Below are 20345 nucleotides of genomic sequence, written 5' to 3'. Positions count from 1 at the left end.
GATCGAAGCATCTGCATCTGATAAGGTCATAATAAACACTAGTCACAACATCTTCTATGCTGGCATCAGCAGATGCGCAGGAATCGCGTGAGATCTCGTTTGCTCCCCAGTGCAAAACAAACGAGCGATCACGGTGTTGACTACGTCGCTGTATATTCCATTGCAAAGAATGATTGTAAGTGTACTGAGAAGTTTGGGCGAAACAGGTGCAGGCAGACACCGACACACCACTAGTACCACCATTGGGGGAGGATCACCTGATTTTCTCCTAGTTTCTAGGATACCGAACAATACGCTGTACGTGTGTCTTCACTGTGCGAATCGTGTTGCTAGTGCCAGTAATGGCACTTGGATGTTCATTAGACGTGCGCCACAATCTGGAAAGGTCACGATCTGGAGCACGGACAGTGTCGACTGGTCAGTCATGCGCCTGGGCACCTGTCACAGTGTCAGCCATGGTGAAAGGTAAGAGTCAGGAAAAGACAACACTCAACAGCGTCAACTGAACTGTACCCATCTGCCATTGATGGCCGATCTCACGGACATTGTGCCAGCCCCGCCGTCATTCCAATGTCGACTGCAGCTAGTAGTAGTAGTACACTGTACAGAGCTGCATGACAGTGATGTGCATGTACACAATGTAGCTGCAGACTGCATACCATGTACCACGGCATATGTACATGTACATGATCGTGCTCATGCATGTCGACAAAATAGGAAATGCTTACACTTTTAATTAATACAGGCCTCCTTGGTGCTGCACTTGGAAATCATCCCACTTTAATGCATTGTACTAGTAGTATGGGCTTGCCACACCTCATTAAAGTCAGTGAGGACAATAATAATAATACATGTAATAATATTCGCCGTGAGGACAAGGTGAAGAAAAATGATGGACGGCATCAAGGTATCCGTCCTGGGATTCAACTACATGTACATTCCTAGGCGGCCCAAGTAAAGGTGATGATTTTCACAGTGTGTGTGTGTGTGTGTGTGTGTACCGCTCACTGTCCCATTTGTGAACGCTGCTGTAAGTCGATCCGGGGCTTTGCTATCCACAACTGCAACCGATCCACCAGGCGCCCAACTGCTGATGAAAGGGACAAGTTCCAATTGCAATGTCAGAATTGCCAGAGGCGTTTCAAAAGGCGAAACGACTTATCCCGTCACCAACGCTCATGTCTCCTCTCGTCTCCGTCTCGCTCAACGAGAAACACGTGACCTACATGGCAGTGTATACCAGGACCAGGTGTGTGTGTGTGTGTGTGTGTGTGTGTGTGTGTGTGTGTGTGTGTGTGTGTGTGTGTGTGTGTGTGTGTGCGTGTGTGTGCCTTGCAAGCTGTTGAATGGTGTAATCCCAGCACAAGTTGCTATGTCTAACATAGCTGTTCGCTATCATCGCTTCCGCGATGGGCATGTCTGAGGTCTGAGGTCTGAGGTGTGTGTGTGTGTGTGTGTGTGTGTGTGTGTGTGTGTGTGTGTGTGTGTGTGTGTGTGTGTGTGTGTGTGTGAAAGAAAAATAGAAAAAAGAAAAAAATGGAAAAATGAAAAATAGGGATTCACTGGCCAGAAAAAGTCACTTCAATCAGCTGTGTGGTGGATACCAGGCTAAAAATAGTGGCGGTCAATTCATCAGCCTTGCAAGCTGTTGAATGGTGTAATCCCAGCACAAGTTGCTATGTCTAACATAGCTGTTCGCTATCATCGCTTCCGCGATGGGCAGGTCTGAGGTGTGTGTGTGTGTGTGTGTGTGTGTGTGTGTGAGTGTGTGTGTGTGTGTGTGTGTGTGTGTGTGTGTGTGTGTGTGTGTGTGTGTGTGTGTGTGTGTGTGTGTGTGTGTGTGTGTGTGTGTGTGTGTGTGTGTGTGTGTGTGTGTGTGTGTGTGTGTGTGTGTGTGTGTGTGTGTGTGTGTGTGTGTGTGTGTGTGTGTGTGTGTGTGTGTGTGTGTGTGTGTGTGTGTGTGTGTGTGTGTGTGTGTGTGTGTGTGTGTGTGTGTGTGTGTGTGTGTGTGTGTGTGTGTGTGTGTGTGTGTGTGTGTGTGTGTGTGTGTGTGTGTGTGTGTGTGTGTGTGTGTGTGTGTGTGTGTGTGTGTGTGTGTGTGTGTGTGTGTGTGTGTGTGTGTGTGTGTGTGTGTGTGTGTGTGTGTGTGTGTGTGTGTGTGTGTGTGTGTGTGTGTGTGTGTGTGTGTGTGTGTGTGTGTGTGTGTGTGTGTGTGTGTGTGTGTGTGTGTGTGTGTGTGTGTGTGTGTGTGTGTGTGTGTGTGTGTGTGTGTGTGTGTGTGTGTGTGTGTGTGTGTGTGTGTGTGTGTGTGTGTGTGTGTGTGTGTGTGTGTGTGTGTGTGACTAGCCCTTGGCGGATTATGCTGGCATAATATTTGGCATAATCTTGGGATTTCGTCAAAAAATTATGCTCCGGCATAATGTACGGATTCCAACGTGTAAGGTCGGCATAATCTTTCGGTTTAGACAAAAATTATGCTTAGGGGCATAATACAGCTTTGTCAGAAAGTCTGCAGATGTTTTTTTTTTAAATACCCCAGTTACGACTCCTCTTCATAGCCCTTGGCGGATTATGCTGGCATAATATTTGGCATAATCTTGGGATTTCGTCAAAAAAATTATGCTCTGGCATAATACACGGATTCCAACGTGTAAGGTCGGCATAATCTTTCGGTTTAGACACAAATTATGCTTAGGGCATGGCCGTGTGTGTATGCGTGGTTTCTCAATCCTCTATGTACAACGTGAATACATAGTGGAACCGAGGATAATTCAGCATAATTCAGCAGATTTGTTGGCATAATTGTGGCATAATCAAAAGCATAATTTGACGATTGGCCGAGCATAGTCCGCCAATGGCTATGTGTGACTAAATCAGAGTGGATGTGACATAATATTTGTAATAACATGTACATGTATAGGCTTCATTAGCACCATTGTCATTGATTCGCAAGAGTTAGTCTTGCGAGAAGAAGTAGCTCATTGTCAACAGGCATGTACATGTACTTCGAATATGCAGTACACGTCATGTATATGGACCCTGAAACCGACACAACTAAGTGTTATTTTCCTGGTACAAATACACCTTCAAGCTGCTGAGCCTGCTGGCAACAGACCCAAACCACTGGCACTGTCTGGTGTCAGTGCACCCACCAACCGAGCTAGATGGCACACATACACACACATAAACACACCTTTGACCTTTTGACGCCCATCGCCGGAGGCGATGATAGCAATGCTACGGCAGAAGCCATAGCAACTTGTGCTGGGATTGCACCATGCAACAGCTTGCAAGGCTGAAGAATTGACCGTCACTATTCAGCCTGGTCTACACCATACAGCTATTTGAAGTGACTTTTCTGGCCAGTGAATCCCTATTTTTGGTCTTTTCACATTTTTTTCTTTTTTAATAGCTATGAAAAGTATGAATGCCGCAGACATCACCACGCAACATGACAATTTGTTGAAGGTTTGGTTTTGTGTGTTTCCAAAATCGATTTTCACGCTCCGATCATCAGTGGAAATACGGAACTAAAGAGATCAAGGGAAAAACAAAGGTTAAAAATCCAAAGAAGTGTGACACATGACGGGTAACTTGTGGTAAGTATTACAAAAAGTGAGAACTAAAATAAAGAGTAAGTGTGACAAACGGGCATGAACAGTGCAGAAACAACTCATGAACACGGGGTGCCAACTCACGAAAATAACCTAAGTGCTAAAACATGTTCTTTTTGCTTACACAAATCGGGCTTATGCGTACGAATACAAACAGCTTCAAGGACCTTCAACTGCTGGACATAACGGGCACGACACAGTACAGAGAAGTGGGAATCATCATAAACACCCAAACAATCGGGACGAGATAACAAATGCAAGTACACAGCTGACTTCTTACGAATTTCACCCTCATCAGCTCCATCACCTTCCCTGCCACCTGACTCCTCCTCGTCCGTTTTATCACCATCACCACCAGCCGCCTCGTCGTCATCCGCTTCGTCGTCATCCGCCGCCTCGTCATCACCCGCCTCGTCGTCATCTGTATCCTCGCCGTCATCCGCCTCGTCGTCATCTGTATCCTCGTCATCCGCCGCATCATCACCCAACTCATATTCACCACCAGTCAGTCGTCTGATACCATCCATGTTCTCCTTCCTACGTCTGTCCCGTGCCACTGTCCTTACCTCATCTACGTCCCGAGATTGTGTTCCGTTTTGCCCCCGGCTTCCGGTCTCCTTCGATGCTCCGCGTGGGCCTTGGCCATTCCTAGCATATATTTCGGTTGAATAATTGGCGGTCGACCTCCGTGGTCTCTGGACCCACGGATCAAGCGCCGGAGGGTGCTGCGGTGTCCGCACAGCCGGATACTGTGTCAAAGAAATGGGATCAATTTCTGTGATTGGCGGTACTGTCGTTGTTGCCGACTCCTCCCCAACCCCAGCCACCAACGGCACTGGTGGTGGCTCCGGTGGCGGCAAGGGCAACGGTGGAGAAGGCACATTCGGTTGGCTTAGTGATCCACCACTCTTCCTCTGCACCGTGTGTTCGACTTGCTCTGGTTGTGTCGGTGGTAGAGGGAGCGGGTTCTTGCGTGGTCTTCCCCGCTTCGGGCGCTTCGCTTTTGCTGCGTCCGGCAGCATGTGAAGTGGTACATGCTGCTTGATACGTGCGCTCAGGTGTTGAAGGGTCCTACCAACGTACCGGCTATCACAATTCCGGCACTCAAATTGGTAGACCAAGTGGCTCAATAGGTGGGATGGTAGGACATCCTTCCTCACCGTGAATGCACGTATCGTAGTGAACACAGGGATGAAGTGCGCCGCAAAGTATGTTTGTGTAACTAGCGTTTTGATTGTGCGGCACAATGTCTGTGATGCCTCTCCTTTCCAAGGTAAGGAAAGGTAGACTGGGCAACGATTTGGACCTATGATGACGACCTTTGGTTTTGATGCTGATTTTAGTAGCTTGTTTAGCAGTTCCTCCGGGTAACCATTTTTGAGAAACACAGATTTCAGAAAACCTAGCTCATCCTTGAGTCGAGAGGGGGAACAGATTCGCCGCGTTCTATCCACCAGATTCTTCACCAGGTTGACCTTATACAGGCACGAACAATACGAGTCAAACACGATTAGGCCCTGGCGGATAATGCTCGGAAAAGTAGCGTTTTCTGCTCGACATTCTGCTCGTATTCTGCCGGCATTCTGCCCCATTCTGCTCGTATTCTGCCGTATTTTGTGAACCCAATGGAGCCGTAAATAGGCGCCAGCAGCCCTCTCCGCACTTCGCAGCTGGTTCTGCAGAGTATCTGCTCCTTCGTCTGCACTTTTCTGCCGTATTTTATAATGGAGACTGAGCACTTTATTTTTTGAATGCCGCTCCAAGGTGTTCTATTATCGGAGACGTGCTATTATTGGAGACTGTGCTTATATTAGAGATAATACGGTATGTCCTTTTCCTTTCTACAAATACATGTACGTGTTTTAATATAGCTATGAATAGGATGAAGGCCGCAGACATCACGCAACTACACGTACGTTACTTGTTCGACATGTATGCGTATTTTTATAACAATAATAATATTATTGAAACCCAGAATCGATTTTCTCGTTCCTATCATCAGTGGGAAAAATACTGAACTAAAGGATACAACCAAAGAAACTGAAGTTAAATACTGTAATAGAACGGTGTTAGAAATAACATCATGATACAAGTGCAATAAAACCACGGGAAACGCAAAAAGGTAACAAGATTACGTAACCAAAGGTGAGAAGGCACTGAACGAAGTGTCAACGTACGAATACAACCTCAGTGCAACAACGTGCTCTTTCTGCTTACACAAAACAGGCTTATGAATACGTACATGTATACAAACTGCCTCAAGGACTTTCAACTGCTGAACATAACGCGCGCGCGTGTGTGTGTGTGTGTGTGTGTGTGTGTGTGTGTGTGGTGCAATCCCAGCACAAGTTGCTATGGCTTCTGCTGTAGCATCGCTATCATCGCCTCTGGCGATGGGCGTCCAATGGTGGTGTGGTGGTGTGTGTTTATGCGTGCCCCATATGGTACAGTGGTATGTGCAGCGATTTTCCAATCGATAGGTTGCGGGTTCGATTCCCGACGATTATGGTCACACACGTCTTTCTTCTCTTTCTCAGTCTCTTCCTGACTTTTCTTTCATTCTCCTGGGTGGTTACCATCAGCCAGTGCATGCCGGAGTATGTGGTGTGATGTGTGTGCGGGAAAAAAAAGAAGAAGAAAAAAGAAAAATATACAAATAATCTACGTGGAGATAAAAGTTTAATAATAGCTATGAAAAGTATGAATGCCGCAGACATCACCACGCAACATGACAATTTGTTCAAGGTTTGGTTTTGTGTGTTTCCAAAATCGATTTTCACGCTCCGATCATCGGTGGAAATACGGAACTAAAGAGATCATGAGTATGTGGTGTGATGTGTGTGCGGGAAAAAAAAGAAGAAGAAAAAAGAAAAATATACAAATAATCTACGTGGAGATAAAAGTTTAATAATAGCTATGAAAAGTATGAATGCCGCAGACATCACCACGCAACATGACAATTTGTTCAAGGTTTGGTTTTGTGTGTTTCCAAAATCGATTTTCACGCTCCGATCATCAGTGGAAATACGGAACTAAAGAGATGATTCCCACTTCTCTGTACTGTGTCGTGCCCGTTATGTCCAGCAGTTGAAAGTCCTTGAACTTGAAGCTGTTTGTATTCGTACGCATAAGCCCGATTTGTGTAAGCAAAAAGAACATGTTTTAGCACTTAGGTTATTTTCGTGAGTTGGCACCCCGTGTTCATGAGTTGTTTCTGCACTGTTCATGCCCGTTTGTCACACTTACTCTTTATTTTAGTTCTCACTTTTTGTAATACTTACCACAAGTTACCCGTCATGTGTCACACTTCTTTGGATTTTTAACCTTTGTTTTTCCCTTGATCTCTTTAGTTCCGTATTTCCACTGATGATCGGAGCGTGAAAATCGATTTTGGAAACACACAAAACCAAACCTTGAACAAATATTAATTGTCATGTTGCGTGGTGATGTCTGCGGCATTCATACTTTTCATAGCTATTATTAAACTTTTATCTCCACGTAGATTATTTGTATATTTTAAGTGGAGATACTCTAGAGAACAGATAGATACTCTGAATAACGCCCTGCGGAAACGCCATGTTTGTCGTTGCATTTCATTGAATATTTCTTTTCTTAAACAGTGTCGGGAAAGTGGCGTTTGTCCAAGTGCCATGCAGAAGCGCGTACACAGAGCCAAGGCGTATCACTCATTAACAATAGAGAGAGTATTCTTGAAGGATGATATCGCCCGGTCCTCCGATACACTTTGTACTATACAGTGTGAGTTCAAACGTTTGTACTGTGTGGCTCGCTCATTCCTTTTCTGCCCATGACTATCTTCGATTTAGTTCACTTATTGCTGCTAATGACAACAAATTACAGACGAGGCTCATTGCGAAATACGAGAAGAATCTGAAGTGGTTGCGCACAATATAAAACACGTTTCACGTATCATCCAATCTAAAATAGGTCGGGAGAGCAATTTACGGCCCGAAGGCAATAACGCCAGCGCGAAATAATGCTGCGCACAACCACAGTATACGCAGCATGTGGCTGAGTAGTGGCGAGTTCGGAAAGATGCTCGACTTGGCGAACCCACTTATCAATCTTACCCGATACAAATGTGTGCAGGAATCTCTCAGACCCAAGGGCGCCACGAAGATAAATGCAACCATCCGTAACAATTCTCACCCCAGTCCCAGCGAATAATTCCTGCGCTGCGTGCTCGAGAGATGGCTTCACGAGAAGAACTGTCTTCTTCGGATTGGGGTGGTACCCATAGTCGGGTCCCAGCTGCAATAACTTAGACCAGTAAAGGGATGTGGCTTGAAGGGTGCCAGCAGCGGAATCGTCATCAGCGTACCACAGCTGGGTGGTGTTTGGACATTCGTGTGAAAGTTTGTTTATGAGAGGCATAACAGCAACAGCGTAAATGGCCATCGCAAGGGGGTCACCCTGGCAGGTCCCCTCACGGGAAAGAATTTCGCCCACACCCGCTACGAAGAGGCGGCATGGCGTGCCATACGTGTTCTTAAAAACCTGACCTAAAGCAGGACAGAGAGCGGGAACATTGTGCAGGGCAGCATTCCTATTTAGAGAATTGAATGCATTAGATGCATCTATTAGCAGCACGGCTTCGGTTCCAGGAAGACTAAAAAAACCTGCCATTGCCTGAACGGCAGCCTCGCAAGCAGCTGGCATGCCAACGCAAAGTTGGCGCGGGGCAGTCGCAGCTCTGACGTCGCTTTCGATAACCTTCATTATCGCTCGCCCTATAATCCTCCCAAACACCTCCCCAACAGCTATGGGTCTAACGCCTGGGGATTTATCAAGGGGGATCAGGCGGGCGGCAGTGAATGCCTCCATGAAACTCGGCTCGATATTCGCAGTACACATTACGCGTGCCGAATCCGCCAATGCAGTGCAAAGTCGGTTGGAAGCAGGGAGTAGTACTACTCCCTGGTTGGAAGCTGGGCCGAAGCACGTTAGTATCCTGGTCCAGGCCTCCGAGTCTAGTCCGGACGGACCAGCGGCGCCCTTCATGGACCTGCTAACAAACTTGATGAGGCTTGGCGTGATGCGCTCGAAGAGTATTGGGTTCACCCGCTGTGAGTCGGTCGGCGCCACCAATGAGCCAGGAACCGCCGGTGAGGGAGACGGGTGCTTGTCATGCAGTACCTCACGCACAGTCTTGTCACCACCGGCCGAGTCCTCCATCCCGAGCACTGAGCCAGGTGAGTCATCACCTACCATCCTCGCTACAGAGTGAATCTTCCCTGCGAAATGCGAATACTCGTCGACTGAAGGTTGCATCATCCACTGTATCAGGCAGTTTCTGGCGACGCTTCCCAGCGGGTAGGTGTGCTTGAATACATCTAGCTTCGTCCAGGATGTCCTCAAGCCTGCCACATGACCACGATTTCAAACGTCGCGTGATGTGGGTTGCATTCTCAGCAGCTAGCCCGGGACTCCGAGGGAGGTCTATAATATTATGATGAGAAGTATAGAATCAGACATGGATGTCAGGGCAGTATCGTTGATTCAGGCCCGAGAGCGGCCCAAGGCCGAAGGCCGCGGGCCGCTCGAGGGCCGGAATCAACGATACTGCCCTGACATCCATGTCTGATTGTGTTTCACACTGCCACCCACGCATGCGCGCACGACAGCACAAGTGAAAGCCAGAACGCGCTCCTCAGCAGAACGCGCTCCTCAGCAGAACGCGCTCCTCAGCAGAACGTGCATGTGCAAGTGCACCTACAACGCACCCGCAGCATGCTAGCAGCGCAAACAAAGCCACTGTACTGCACTAATCTGCATAAATCGAACTTGAAATACATCAACTAGAAACACCGAGTGCCTGCCTGCCCAAGTTCTCTTAGGCTTTATGGCACTCGTTGCACAACAATGGCAGAAACTCACAAGCTGAAGTTCCGCGCTCCGGCTGAAGTTTCGTTCTGAAGTTTCGTTCTGAAGTTTCATGTCAAGCAAGGTGAAGTTTCAACTCAAGCAAGGTGAAGTTTCATCTCAAGCAAGGTGAAGTTTCAGGTTGGTACCGCTCTCGGGCTTTGTTGATTCAGGCCCTCGAGCGGCCCGCGGCCTTCGGCCTTGGGCCGCTCTCGGGCCTGAATCAACAAAGCCCTCGAGCGTACCAACCTGAAACTCACAAGCTGAATCCTCCACGTCCCCGACCACCACCCCTAGAGGTTTCTTCCTTTTATACCTTCATGCCGGCGTGTTCAGTTTCACCTCCACACGATCTCGGGACGTGCTGATTGGTCAAGGGCCTGAATGCCACAGCATGTATCAGACATTGACCGGATATCAGGCTTTTTCTTTCTCTCTTGAGTTGTTCCACCTCGATCAGGTAAGTCTTTCCACGTGCGAGTATACCCATCACGTGATCATTCATGTTCTCCTACGGTGCCATTCAAGCCCAAGGGCCTGAATGGCAGGGCATGATCAGAGGTTCATGCCCTGCCTGTGAGCGCTCTGATTGGCTCAAACCGTGGCAACGATCACGTGGCAAGTGTGAATGACTGTTCAGGCGATGTCCCACTGATAAGAACGCTTGATTCAGCACTGGTGTTGGCCACATCAGACGACCGGGGCTCTCTCGTTGTCCCTGTTGCTGCGGCTGACAGTTCAGGGCAACTAGCTGGAGGGTCGGTGTTGCGTTGCGTACTGGAGCTAATTGATGGAGCAATTGGCTGGCTGGCGGAAGTCATGCCACAGGTTGCGGTTGATAGATTCTTGCACCTCAACTTCGCCCTTGGCGCACAGTTCGTACATTTTCTACTGTTCTTGACACAAACACATGATTTGCATGTCCCAGAAGGACCGCATGTGCAACATTTAGCCATACTACTGTGGCATAAGGAAGCTGGAGGTGCAAATGCAGCGGGTGATAATGCAAAATTGCTAGAATCGGTAACAATTGCCAGTTGATAACTGATGTAGAAAAAAACAGCACCAGAGTAATGCAAAGGTGCGACGGGGAAACACTAAGCAAACGAGGTGAAGGAAACACGGCACTGGTGAGTAGTAAGTGCGGGGCAGGTTCTGGTGCACTTTTTGACCTTTGACCTTTGGGCCAAATAAGGCACACTGTGTCGGTCGTGCTTGGTCTGGCCCCGGGACCCCCCAGAGTTTGACCTTTGACCCCTGGCATGCCATAAATGTGCCATAAAGGTTCTTTTCCGTGGCGAACGTGCACTTGTGCACGTTCGGTGCATTCGTACCAGGGAGTAGTAAAATACGTACTACTCCCTGATTCGCACATCGTAGATGTGCATTGCATGCAGTGACATATTGCGCATGCGCGCATACGCACGCGGAGCATGTGACCTTCAGTGGCCCTACGTGTGGAAAAGACGCAGTACAACACAAGGTGTACTAGTACATGTGTCATTATACTACTCCCTGATTCGCACTTCGTAGATGTGCAGCAAACAAGTACACGTGCCATGCACTCGTTTTATTCGCACATCGTAGATGTGCACTGATTGACAAGTTGCCCTGCAGAGCATGCCTAATCGGCTTTTCGATCGGTTATGAGAATGTTCAAATTCGGCCATATTATGAGCCCCAAGATCAGAATTCGGCTCAACATAGTACTTGAAGTCACCGTTCCCATTACGTCATGTACATTTACATACACCCTGTAGAAGCACTGAAGCATCGGTTTTTGGCGAATTCAACATGCGAATTTTTGAACATTCGGCGAAAAGATGGGTAATTTCTTCAAAACCACTGTTTTCGGCGAATTTTTCGCCCGGCCGATTAGGGAAATGCCTACTGTCCATACAGGTACATTAGATGCATATTTCTATTTTGATCGGAATTCAGTTAGAATCAACCGGCTACGCCCGGAGTATCATGCATCAAAACAATTATTGAAGGGGTGTCACAGTGAAGCAGTGTTGCTACGCACCACAAATCCCCTCTGCCCTGTACCGAATTTATACTGGAGAATCCAGAGTGGCCAGCAAAGAGTCACAACCCGCGGGTATCCAGTCACACTAAGGCATGTCCACCATTCCCCACATATTCACTGTTACAAAACACAATACTGTTTACTATAATACACTTTTATTTAAATTGACTTGGATGAGTCTGTAGAAGAGAACACAATGCACGCACACGCACGCATGCGCGGACACACACACGCACACACGCACACACACATCTAGGTTATAGTGCTATACACGTATCTAGGGTTTAGGAAGCACGAGAATATGTCGAAGCACCCACGCATACCCCTTCATGCAGTGTACTTCAGTAGCCCAACACATTACGACTGCTCAGGACCATCACAAAACACATTACGGCCGCTCAGGACCATCACAAAACACTACACACTGTTACTACAATGCATACACAGTTACTACACTACGCCTGTTACAAGTACTTACAAATAATTTTGAAAACAAATGGCACATCCCGAAGACGGCAGCTAGCTCCAGACCTTCATACATACATCATCATCATCTGTAAAACCAAGCATGAGCGCACACAAACACTATTAGTGTCACGAATACGGAAGCAGGGTAAGACAAGAGGATACGAAACAAGTAAGTATCGCTATAACGAGGGGGATAAGTATACATGTAGACAGAGCAGTGCTTACTTACAGGGTCCGGATACGCTCCATGGCGTCCCGGTAGTCGGACTGCAACAGCAGCCCGACTTGCCGGCCCTCCCAGTAACGGGTTCGATGGGCCGCACCCGCCAGGTGTGCGGCCACGGCCTGGCCTCCCACCAGCCTTTCTCCACTGTAAAAACGAAAGAAACCGCAGAAAGCACAGTGTCATAGAGCTCTTTTGTTGGGGGAGAGAGCTAGGAGCACTGCACACTTACCATTTGTCACAATATATTATAAGAAAGAGGCGGCGCTTGACGCACCGCCTCAGGTGCTGAAACAGGGGTATAACTCCTGTAAGTTCCACACCGCAGTGACATGTGAAAGCCATACTGTAATGATACTGAAGTGAAGGTGTGAACCGCAAAGCAAGGCCTTTACCTTCTTCCTGTCGAATTCGCTCTCCAGCTGCATAACGACATCATCCGCTAAAATCCAATCATACCAAGTAATGCAAAGGTCATCAGTTGACCTTTTGGACTTTTCAACTCTTATCCAAAACCACCAAGAGGAAAAAAAAACCAGGATAATAATAATAATCTTTATTTCAGGATTACCCAAAGGCTAACGCCTATCTGGGGATGAAGAAGACGTCAGTTGTAGAAGCGTTTGTGGAGGAGTTGTTACATTATTCTCAGTAAATAGATATGGCTGATACATTCGGTGTAGACGTGGACGACCGGTCGTGGTCTCTCACCACGGGTCCTTTACTAATAGAAAGGCGGACGTCAATAAGAACTGTTGTGGACTTGGCAGATCAAAACGCGCAGCAAGAAATTTGGCACGTCGATGGTAGACTCCATCGGGAGGACGGACCAGCTCTTGTTGATAGTAGGGGAGTGTCCGCCTGGTGCTATGGAGGTCGCCTTCATCGCGTTAATGAACCTGCTTGGATAGGACGGGGTAGCATCGAGTACTACCTCAACGGCGTCTAGAGCCGGCGGTCCTGCAGTCAGTTATTGTGACGCCACATACTGTATTCTACGGTGGTATCACCACGGAATGCTCCACAGGGAGAATGCGCCAGCGGTGATACGCAGGGAAGGTAACAATCGTGTACGGGAGTGGTACCGATACAACCTTCGGCATAGGGAAGATGGACCTGCTTTCATCTCTCAGGAGGAGGAGGGTATCTATCAGTGGTACCTCAACGGGGTGTATTACGGTGACCACCATCAAGACCAGGCAATACACCCCATGGAGCTGCAGTACACCAATGTAGTACCTACTAAGGTAGACTCGTCAGCAATAAGTCATGAGTCCATTTGTGTGATTTGTCAGGATACCCTGGACCGTCCTCTATCCAAGTTGGAGTGCGGTCATGAATTTCACTTCCACTGTATGAAGCAGTGGATCAGTTCTACCCCCAGCCCTACTTGCCTAACCTGCCGCTACTCCATGACTGCTGAGGACTTGGTTGAGTTCTTGTAGTAATACATGACACAGCTGCATGTAGGCGACTACGAATGACCAGTCATGTGCTACAGATGGACACGGACACGCCACCCTAAGTAGCCATGAGCGGCTATTTGGACAAGGACAACAAAGCACCTCGTGGGCGGCCAAGGTTGACACTAGCCACAAGTCTGGTCGCTCAGTTGAATAAGCTGGGTGTGCCCATGAAGACCATGGAAGACCTTTCCAGGTGCCGACAACATGCAGAGGACAAGACAGACTGGAAGAAACTGTGCAGCTCGACACTCGAGGACAAATCAGTATCAGCATCTACTACACCTTGCTGATGATGCTCACAAGACAGAAGTGGGAAAAACACTGAATTTCTTTATTTAGTGCTCAACTACGCGAAATGTGTTATTATTATTATTATACATGTTCAACTGTACTCCGTCTGGCTGACTGCCATTCTCTACCACACATTACCGGACACTGTTGTGGTTTTCGTCGTTATCGTCGTCGTTGTTGATGTTGTAGTCGGTTGTTGTCGTCGTTATCGTCGTCGTTGTTGATGTTGTTATTGGTTGTTGCTGTCGGTTGTTGCCGGTTGTTGTTGGTTGTTGTTGGTTGTTGTTGGTTGTTGTTGATGTTGTTGTCGGTTGTTGTCGTCGTTATCGTCGTCGTTGTTGATGCTGTTATTGGTTGTTGCTGTCGGTTGTTGGTTGTTATTGTTGATTGTTGTCGGTTGTTGTTGGCTGTTGGATGTTGTTGTCGGTTGTTGTTGGTTGTTGCTGGTTATTGTTGGTTGTTGTTGGTTCTTGTTGGGCGTTGTTGGTTGTTGTCGGTTGTTGTCAGGTGTTGTTGGTTGTTGTTGGTTGTTGTTGTCGGTTGTTGTCGGTTGTTGGGTGTTGTTGTCGGTTGTTGGGTGTTGTTGTCGGTTGTTGGGTGTTGTTGTTGGTTGGTGTTGGTTGGTGTTGGTTGTTGTTGGTTGTTGTCGGTTGTTGTCGGTTGTTGTTGGTTGTTGTTGGTTGTTGTTGGCTGTTGTTGGTTGTTGTTGTTTGTTGTTGTCGGTTGTTGGTTGTTGTTGTTTGTTGTTGTTGGTTGTAGTTGGTTGTTGTCAGTTGTAGTTGGTTGTTGGATGTTGTTGTTGGTTGTTGTCGGTTGTTGTCAGTTGTTGTTGGTTTCTGTTGGTTGTTGTTGGCTGTTGTTGGTTGTTGTTGGTTGTTGTTGGTTGTTGTTGTTTGTTGTTGTCGGTTGTTGGTTGTTGTTGTTTGTTGTTGTTGGTTGTAGTTGGTTGTTGTCAGTTGTTGTTGGTTGTTGGATGTATCTGTCGGTTGTTGTCGGTTGTTGTCGGTTGTTGTCGGTTGTTGTCGGTTGTTGTTGGTTGTTGTTGGCTGTTGTTGGTTGTTTTTGGTTGTTGGATGTTGTTGTCGGTTGTTGTCGGTTGTTGTTGGTTGTTGTTGGTTGTTGTTGGCTGTTGTTGGTTGTTGTTGGTTGTTGTTGGTTGTTGTTGTTTGTTGTTGGCGGTTGTTGGTTGTTGTTGTTGTTTGTTGTTGTTGTTGGTTGTAGTTGGTTGTTGTCAGTTGTTGTTGGTTGTTGGATGTTGTTGTCGGTTGTTGTCGGTTGTTGTCGGTTGTTGTCGGTTGTTGTTGGTTGTTGTTGGCTGTTGTTGGCTGTTTTTGGTTGTTGTTGGTTGTTGTCGGTTGTTGTCGGTTGTTGTGTTTTAATCGTTATTTTGTTCATTACCCAGGAGGATGTTGCTATGATCCAGTACCATTTTTTCGCATATATGAGACATGTTTGTGTAACGTTAGTGTGACGTGGGGTCTGCTGATTGGATGTGAGGTGGTGAGAGTATGCTGATTGGCCGATAACAATTAGTGGAAGGGATAAAGTAATGCGCTGCTTGTGCAGCGTAACGAAACACATGGTCTGTGGGAAACACCCTAGTAAAATAAATAAAAATAATAATAACATGAATTGCCACCGGCACTTGAGAGACTCGAGCCCCGCCACCTTGTTCAAATCGGACTTGGTAGCTTCATACTGGAACTTAATCTTCTTCTTTTTGAGGTATGACCGTACAAAACGCGCTTGGATTTTTTCATTTTTTTTTATTTATTTTTTATTTTTTTTATTTTTTATTTTTTTCATTGCAACTTTTTTTAGCAGATAGCAACTTTTTTAGCAGACTCGTGAAACAACGGTGAATCTGGAACGAATAAATGGTCCATGTCAAAGGCATGACGAGTCCCGAAGTCTTCACATTCACGATGGAACCTTGTCATGATTGACGCACTCCTTGATGGTGCGCACATGAAATCACCCTGGCTCATCTTTTCCAACTCCATTCTTTTCACATCCTGCAACCCATACCCTACTAGTATCAGTGGGGATGCTAGAATCAGAAGAGGCAAGGCAGCACTCTTCCGTGGATGTATTACTCGACACAACACCACCCATACTTGTTTTCTAGAAGTTTTGACTATAATGATATATTGCAGCAGGAAGTAGTATACAGTCAAATAGGATAGGATAAGAATGAATGATCAACTGTCTGATAAAGAATGCAGTTCATTAAAGACTTATTGGAAGGTCTCTACCAGCTGATCGTCATGTTGGACGGCGACACTGCATAATGATATGAAGCTCTCAGTTAGCTGTTTCAGTTCCGTGGTAGAAAGTGTCATGTGTGCGTCCAGAGAACGATGAAAACATCTGGGGTCCACGTTGATGCAGACGATTGGAGCAACAGCAAGACGTACCTTCAACGCTTGCTCGTCAATGTCGAGGGAGACTGCCCCGGGGTAGATGAAAACATCTTGTTCCACATCCAGTTCGAACCAGCTGGTCGGGACTAGCTTGCTTTCACCGTTGATGTACACCCGACATTGACCGTAGGACGAACGTGATGGGTAGAAGTTGGTCTTGATCTTCTCCACACGTCCTCTTCGGAGAGTGTCACGGAGCGATGGACAAGTCTTGATCAAGTTCGTAATGATGAACTCAGTGGACTCATTCAGTTCGATGTAAACCTGTCCTTGAGCATCTTTGCGAGCTGTTGCCGTACTACCACAGGCTGGTAGAGCTCCTGAAGGGAAGTACATCTTATAACCAGGCTTGTAGAAGGATCTACCTGATGACTTGTAGGACAGTTGCATGTCCTCCTGAAACCCATCTACCACAATCTCTTTGTGGAGCTTGGTAGGAGCAGGTGACACATAGCGACGCTTAGCCGGTACTGCCTTCGAAGAGGGCACAACTTGAGGAGGGTCAGCAGGAAGAGCGGAATTCTTCCTCACCCGCCGCTCGTATAGGTTATCCATCTTCCAGGAAGCGAAGGGAGAACAACTCATCAGCACTGTATTCGATGAACGAATGACTCGACTACAGGACAACCACCCGTATTTATACAAGGCAGAGACGGAGGCGGGTTGAAGTGATAAAATATGTGTCAGCTAGGTCAACCAATCACCATCAAGCCCACCAAAAACATTTGACCACTCAGCATTGAGCCCACCAAAAACATTTGACCAACCAGCATCAAACCCGCCAAAAGTATTTTGTCCAATCAGCGGCATGCCCACCAAAATCATATCTCATCTTAAAGATTCCTTACATGATACCACCACTTTAGTGAACTGATACAGTATGGAAATAAGATCAGAGTCAAACGTGTGCAAGTTCTGAATCACATGATCAAGTGAATAGGTTTGCCAACAATAGGCATCAATCAATGATACCATAAGAGATGTATCAGATGGAGATAAAATCAGCAAATTCGTACGCAACGTGGACAGTTGAGAAGAAGACACCATCCTGGTCGACTCCATGAGACGCAGTACATATAGGAGTGGAAAATGCTGAGGAAGAGGTTTCATGATTCGACTGAACCTCAACCATGATACATTGCTACGAGGTAAGTAGGAACGCAGTTTACGTAGTACATCCACATTCGTATCGTATACTATGCAGGATAATGCTATAGCATAGTTTATACTCTTGTACAAACAGGATTTTTTCATCGCAAGTATCTGCTCCCGAAGAGTGTGTACGCAAAGCTGATCGGATAAGAGTTCAGTTTTCGAAAGAAAATGCAAAAGATGACGATCCACACCGCTTAACCGCTCATGTACCGCGTAAGGCTTCTTCATCAAACTACATCTCCTATGCACATCATCTTCAGGGAAGTAAATCACCGCCATGACAAGTCCACACGAAGAACACACGTATCTTCCTTCATGTAAAACATGATCAAGATGTTGACACTGTTTTTCCTCCCCGTATTGCTCTTCTTCTTCTTCTTCTTCTTCTCCTTCTTCTTCTTCTTCTTCTTCTTCTTCTTCTTCTTCTTCTTCTTCTTCTTCTTCTTCTTCTTCTTCTTCTTCTTCTTCTTCTTCTTCTTCTTCTTCTTCTTCTTCTTCTTCTTCTTCTTCTTCTTCTTCTTCTTCTTCATCCTTCTCATGAAGTCTCCTTTCACGTACATAAGCAGGTAAGATCTTAAATTCAGAATCCATCTTCACTCCTCACCAACATCCTCATTATGACAATATATCCAGCATGATATCTACTTTATATAACCAATCCTATCCAGGGCAATTATCAGGTACAACCATTGGGGTAGAGGACCTGGATAGGATTGGTTATATAAAGTAGATATCATGCTGGATATATTGTCATAATGAGGATGTTGGTGAGGAGTGAAGATGGATTCTGAATTTAAGATCTTACCTGCTTATGTACGTGAAAGGAGACTTCATGAGAAGGATGAAGAAGAAGAAGAAGAAGAAGAAGAAGAAGAAGAAGAAGAAGAAGAAGAAGAAGAAGAAGAAGAAGAAGAAGAAGAAGAAGAAGAAGAAGAAGAAGAAGAAGAAGAAGAAGAAGAAGAAGAAGAAGAAGAAGAAGAAGAAGAAGAAGAAGAAGAAGATGAAGAAGAAGGAGAAGAAGAAGAAGAAGAAGAAGAAGAAGAAGAAGAAGAAGAGCAATACGGGGAGGAAAAACAGTGTCAACATCTTGATCATGTTTTACATGAAGGAAGATACGTGTGTTCTTCGTGTGGACTTGTCATGGCGGTGATTTACTTCCCTGAAGATGATGTGCATAGGAGATGTAGTTTGATGAAGAAGCCTTACGCGGTACATGAGCGGTTAAGCGGTGTGGATCGTCATCTTTTGCATTTTCTTTCGAAAACTGAACTCTTATCCGATCAGCTTTGCGTACACACTCTTCGGGAGCAGATACTTGCGATGAAAAAATCCTGTTTGTACAAGAGTATAAACTATGCTATAGCATTATCCTGCATAGTATACGATACGAATGTGGATGTACTACGTAAACTGCGTTCCTACTTACCTCGTAGCAATGTATCATGGTTGAGGTTCAGTCGAATCATGAAACCTCTTCCTCAGCATTTTCCACTCCTATATGTACTGCGTCTCATGGAGTCGACCAGGATGGTGTCTTCTTCTCAACTGTCCACGTTGCGTACGAATTTGCTGATTTTATCTCCATCTGATACATCTCTTATGGTATCATTGATTGATGCCTATTGTTGGCAAACCTATTCACTTGATCATGTGATTCAGAACTTGCACACGTTTGACTCTGATCTTATTTCCATACTGTATCAGTTCACTAAAGTGGCGGTATCATGTAAGGAATCTTTAAGATGAGATATGATTTTGGTGGGCATGCCGCTGATTGGACAAAATACTTTTGGCGGGTTTGATGCTGGTTGGTCAAATGTTTTTGGTGGGCTCAATGCTGAGTGGTCAAATGTTTTTGGTGGGCTTGATGGTGATTGGTTGACCTAGCTGACACATATTTTATCACTTCAACCCGCCTCCGTCTCTGCCTTGTATAAATACGGGTGGTTGTCCTGTAGTCGAGTCATTCGTTCATCGAATACAGTGCTGATGAGTTGTTCTCCCTTCGCTTCCTGGAAGATGGATAACCTATACGAGCGGCGGGTGAGGAAGAATTCCGCTCTTCCTGCTGACCCTCCTCAAGTTGTGCCCTCTTCGAAGGCAGTACCGGCTAAGCGTCGCTATGTGTCACCTGCTCCTACCAAGCTCCACAAAGAGATTGTGGTAGATGGGTTTCAGGAGGACATGCAACTGTCCTACAAGTCATCAGGTAGATCCTTCTACAAGCCTGGTTATAAGATGTACTTCCCTTCAGGAGCTCTACCAGCCTGTGGTAGTACGGCAACAGCTCGCAAAGATGCTCAAGGACAGGTTTACATCGAACTGAATGAGTCCACTGAGTTCATCATTACGAACTTGATCAAGACTTGTCCATCGCTCCGTGACACTCTCCGAAGAGGACGTGTGGAGAAGATCAAGACCAACTTCTACCCATCACGTTCGTCCTACGGTCAATGTCGGGTGTACATCAACGGTGAAAGCAAGCTAGTCCCGACCAGCTGGTTCGAACTGGATGTGGAACAAGATGTTTTCATCTACCCCGGGGCAGTCTCCCTCGACATTGACGAGCAAGCGTTGAAGGTACGTCTTGCTGTTGCTCCAATCGTCTGCATCAACGTGGACCCCAGATGTTTTCATCGTTCTCTGGACGCACACATGACACTTTCTACCACGGAACTGAAACAGCTAACTGAGAGCTTCATATCATTATGCAGTGTCGCCGTCCAACATGACGATCAGCTGGTAGAGACCTTCCAATAAGTCTTTAATGAACTGCATTCTTTATCAGACAGT

General features: G+C 46.4%; 1 long non-coding RNA gene across 1 annotated transcript; it reads right to left on the bottom strand.

Annotated features, from left to right (window-relative positions):
* Positions 1-11664: 11664 nt before the first annotated feature.
* LOC135806931 (uncharacterized) lies at positions 11665-12591 on the bottom strand. The gene is made up of 4 exons (XR_010551352.1): positions 12450-12591; positions 12224-12364; positions 12005-12080; positions 11665-11705 (listed from the first exon to the last, which is right to left on the bottom strand). It is a non-coding gene; the product is annotated as an uncharacterized LOC135806931 (long non-coding RNA).
* Between the last annotated feature and the right edge of the window lie 7754 nt (positions 12592-20345).

Source organism: Sycon ciliatum, chromosome 1 (genome assembly GCF_964019385.1).
Source record: "Sycon ciliatum chromosome 1, ocSycCili1.1, whole genome shotgun sequence".
In the NCBI taxonomy this organism is placed as follows: Eukaryota; Metazoa; Porifera; class Calcarea; order Leucosolenida; family Sycettidae; genus Sycon; species Sycon ciliatum.
The sequence above is the reverse complement of the archived record's forward strand: the minus strand, read 5'-3'. Positions and strand labels throughout refer to the sequence as shown.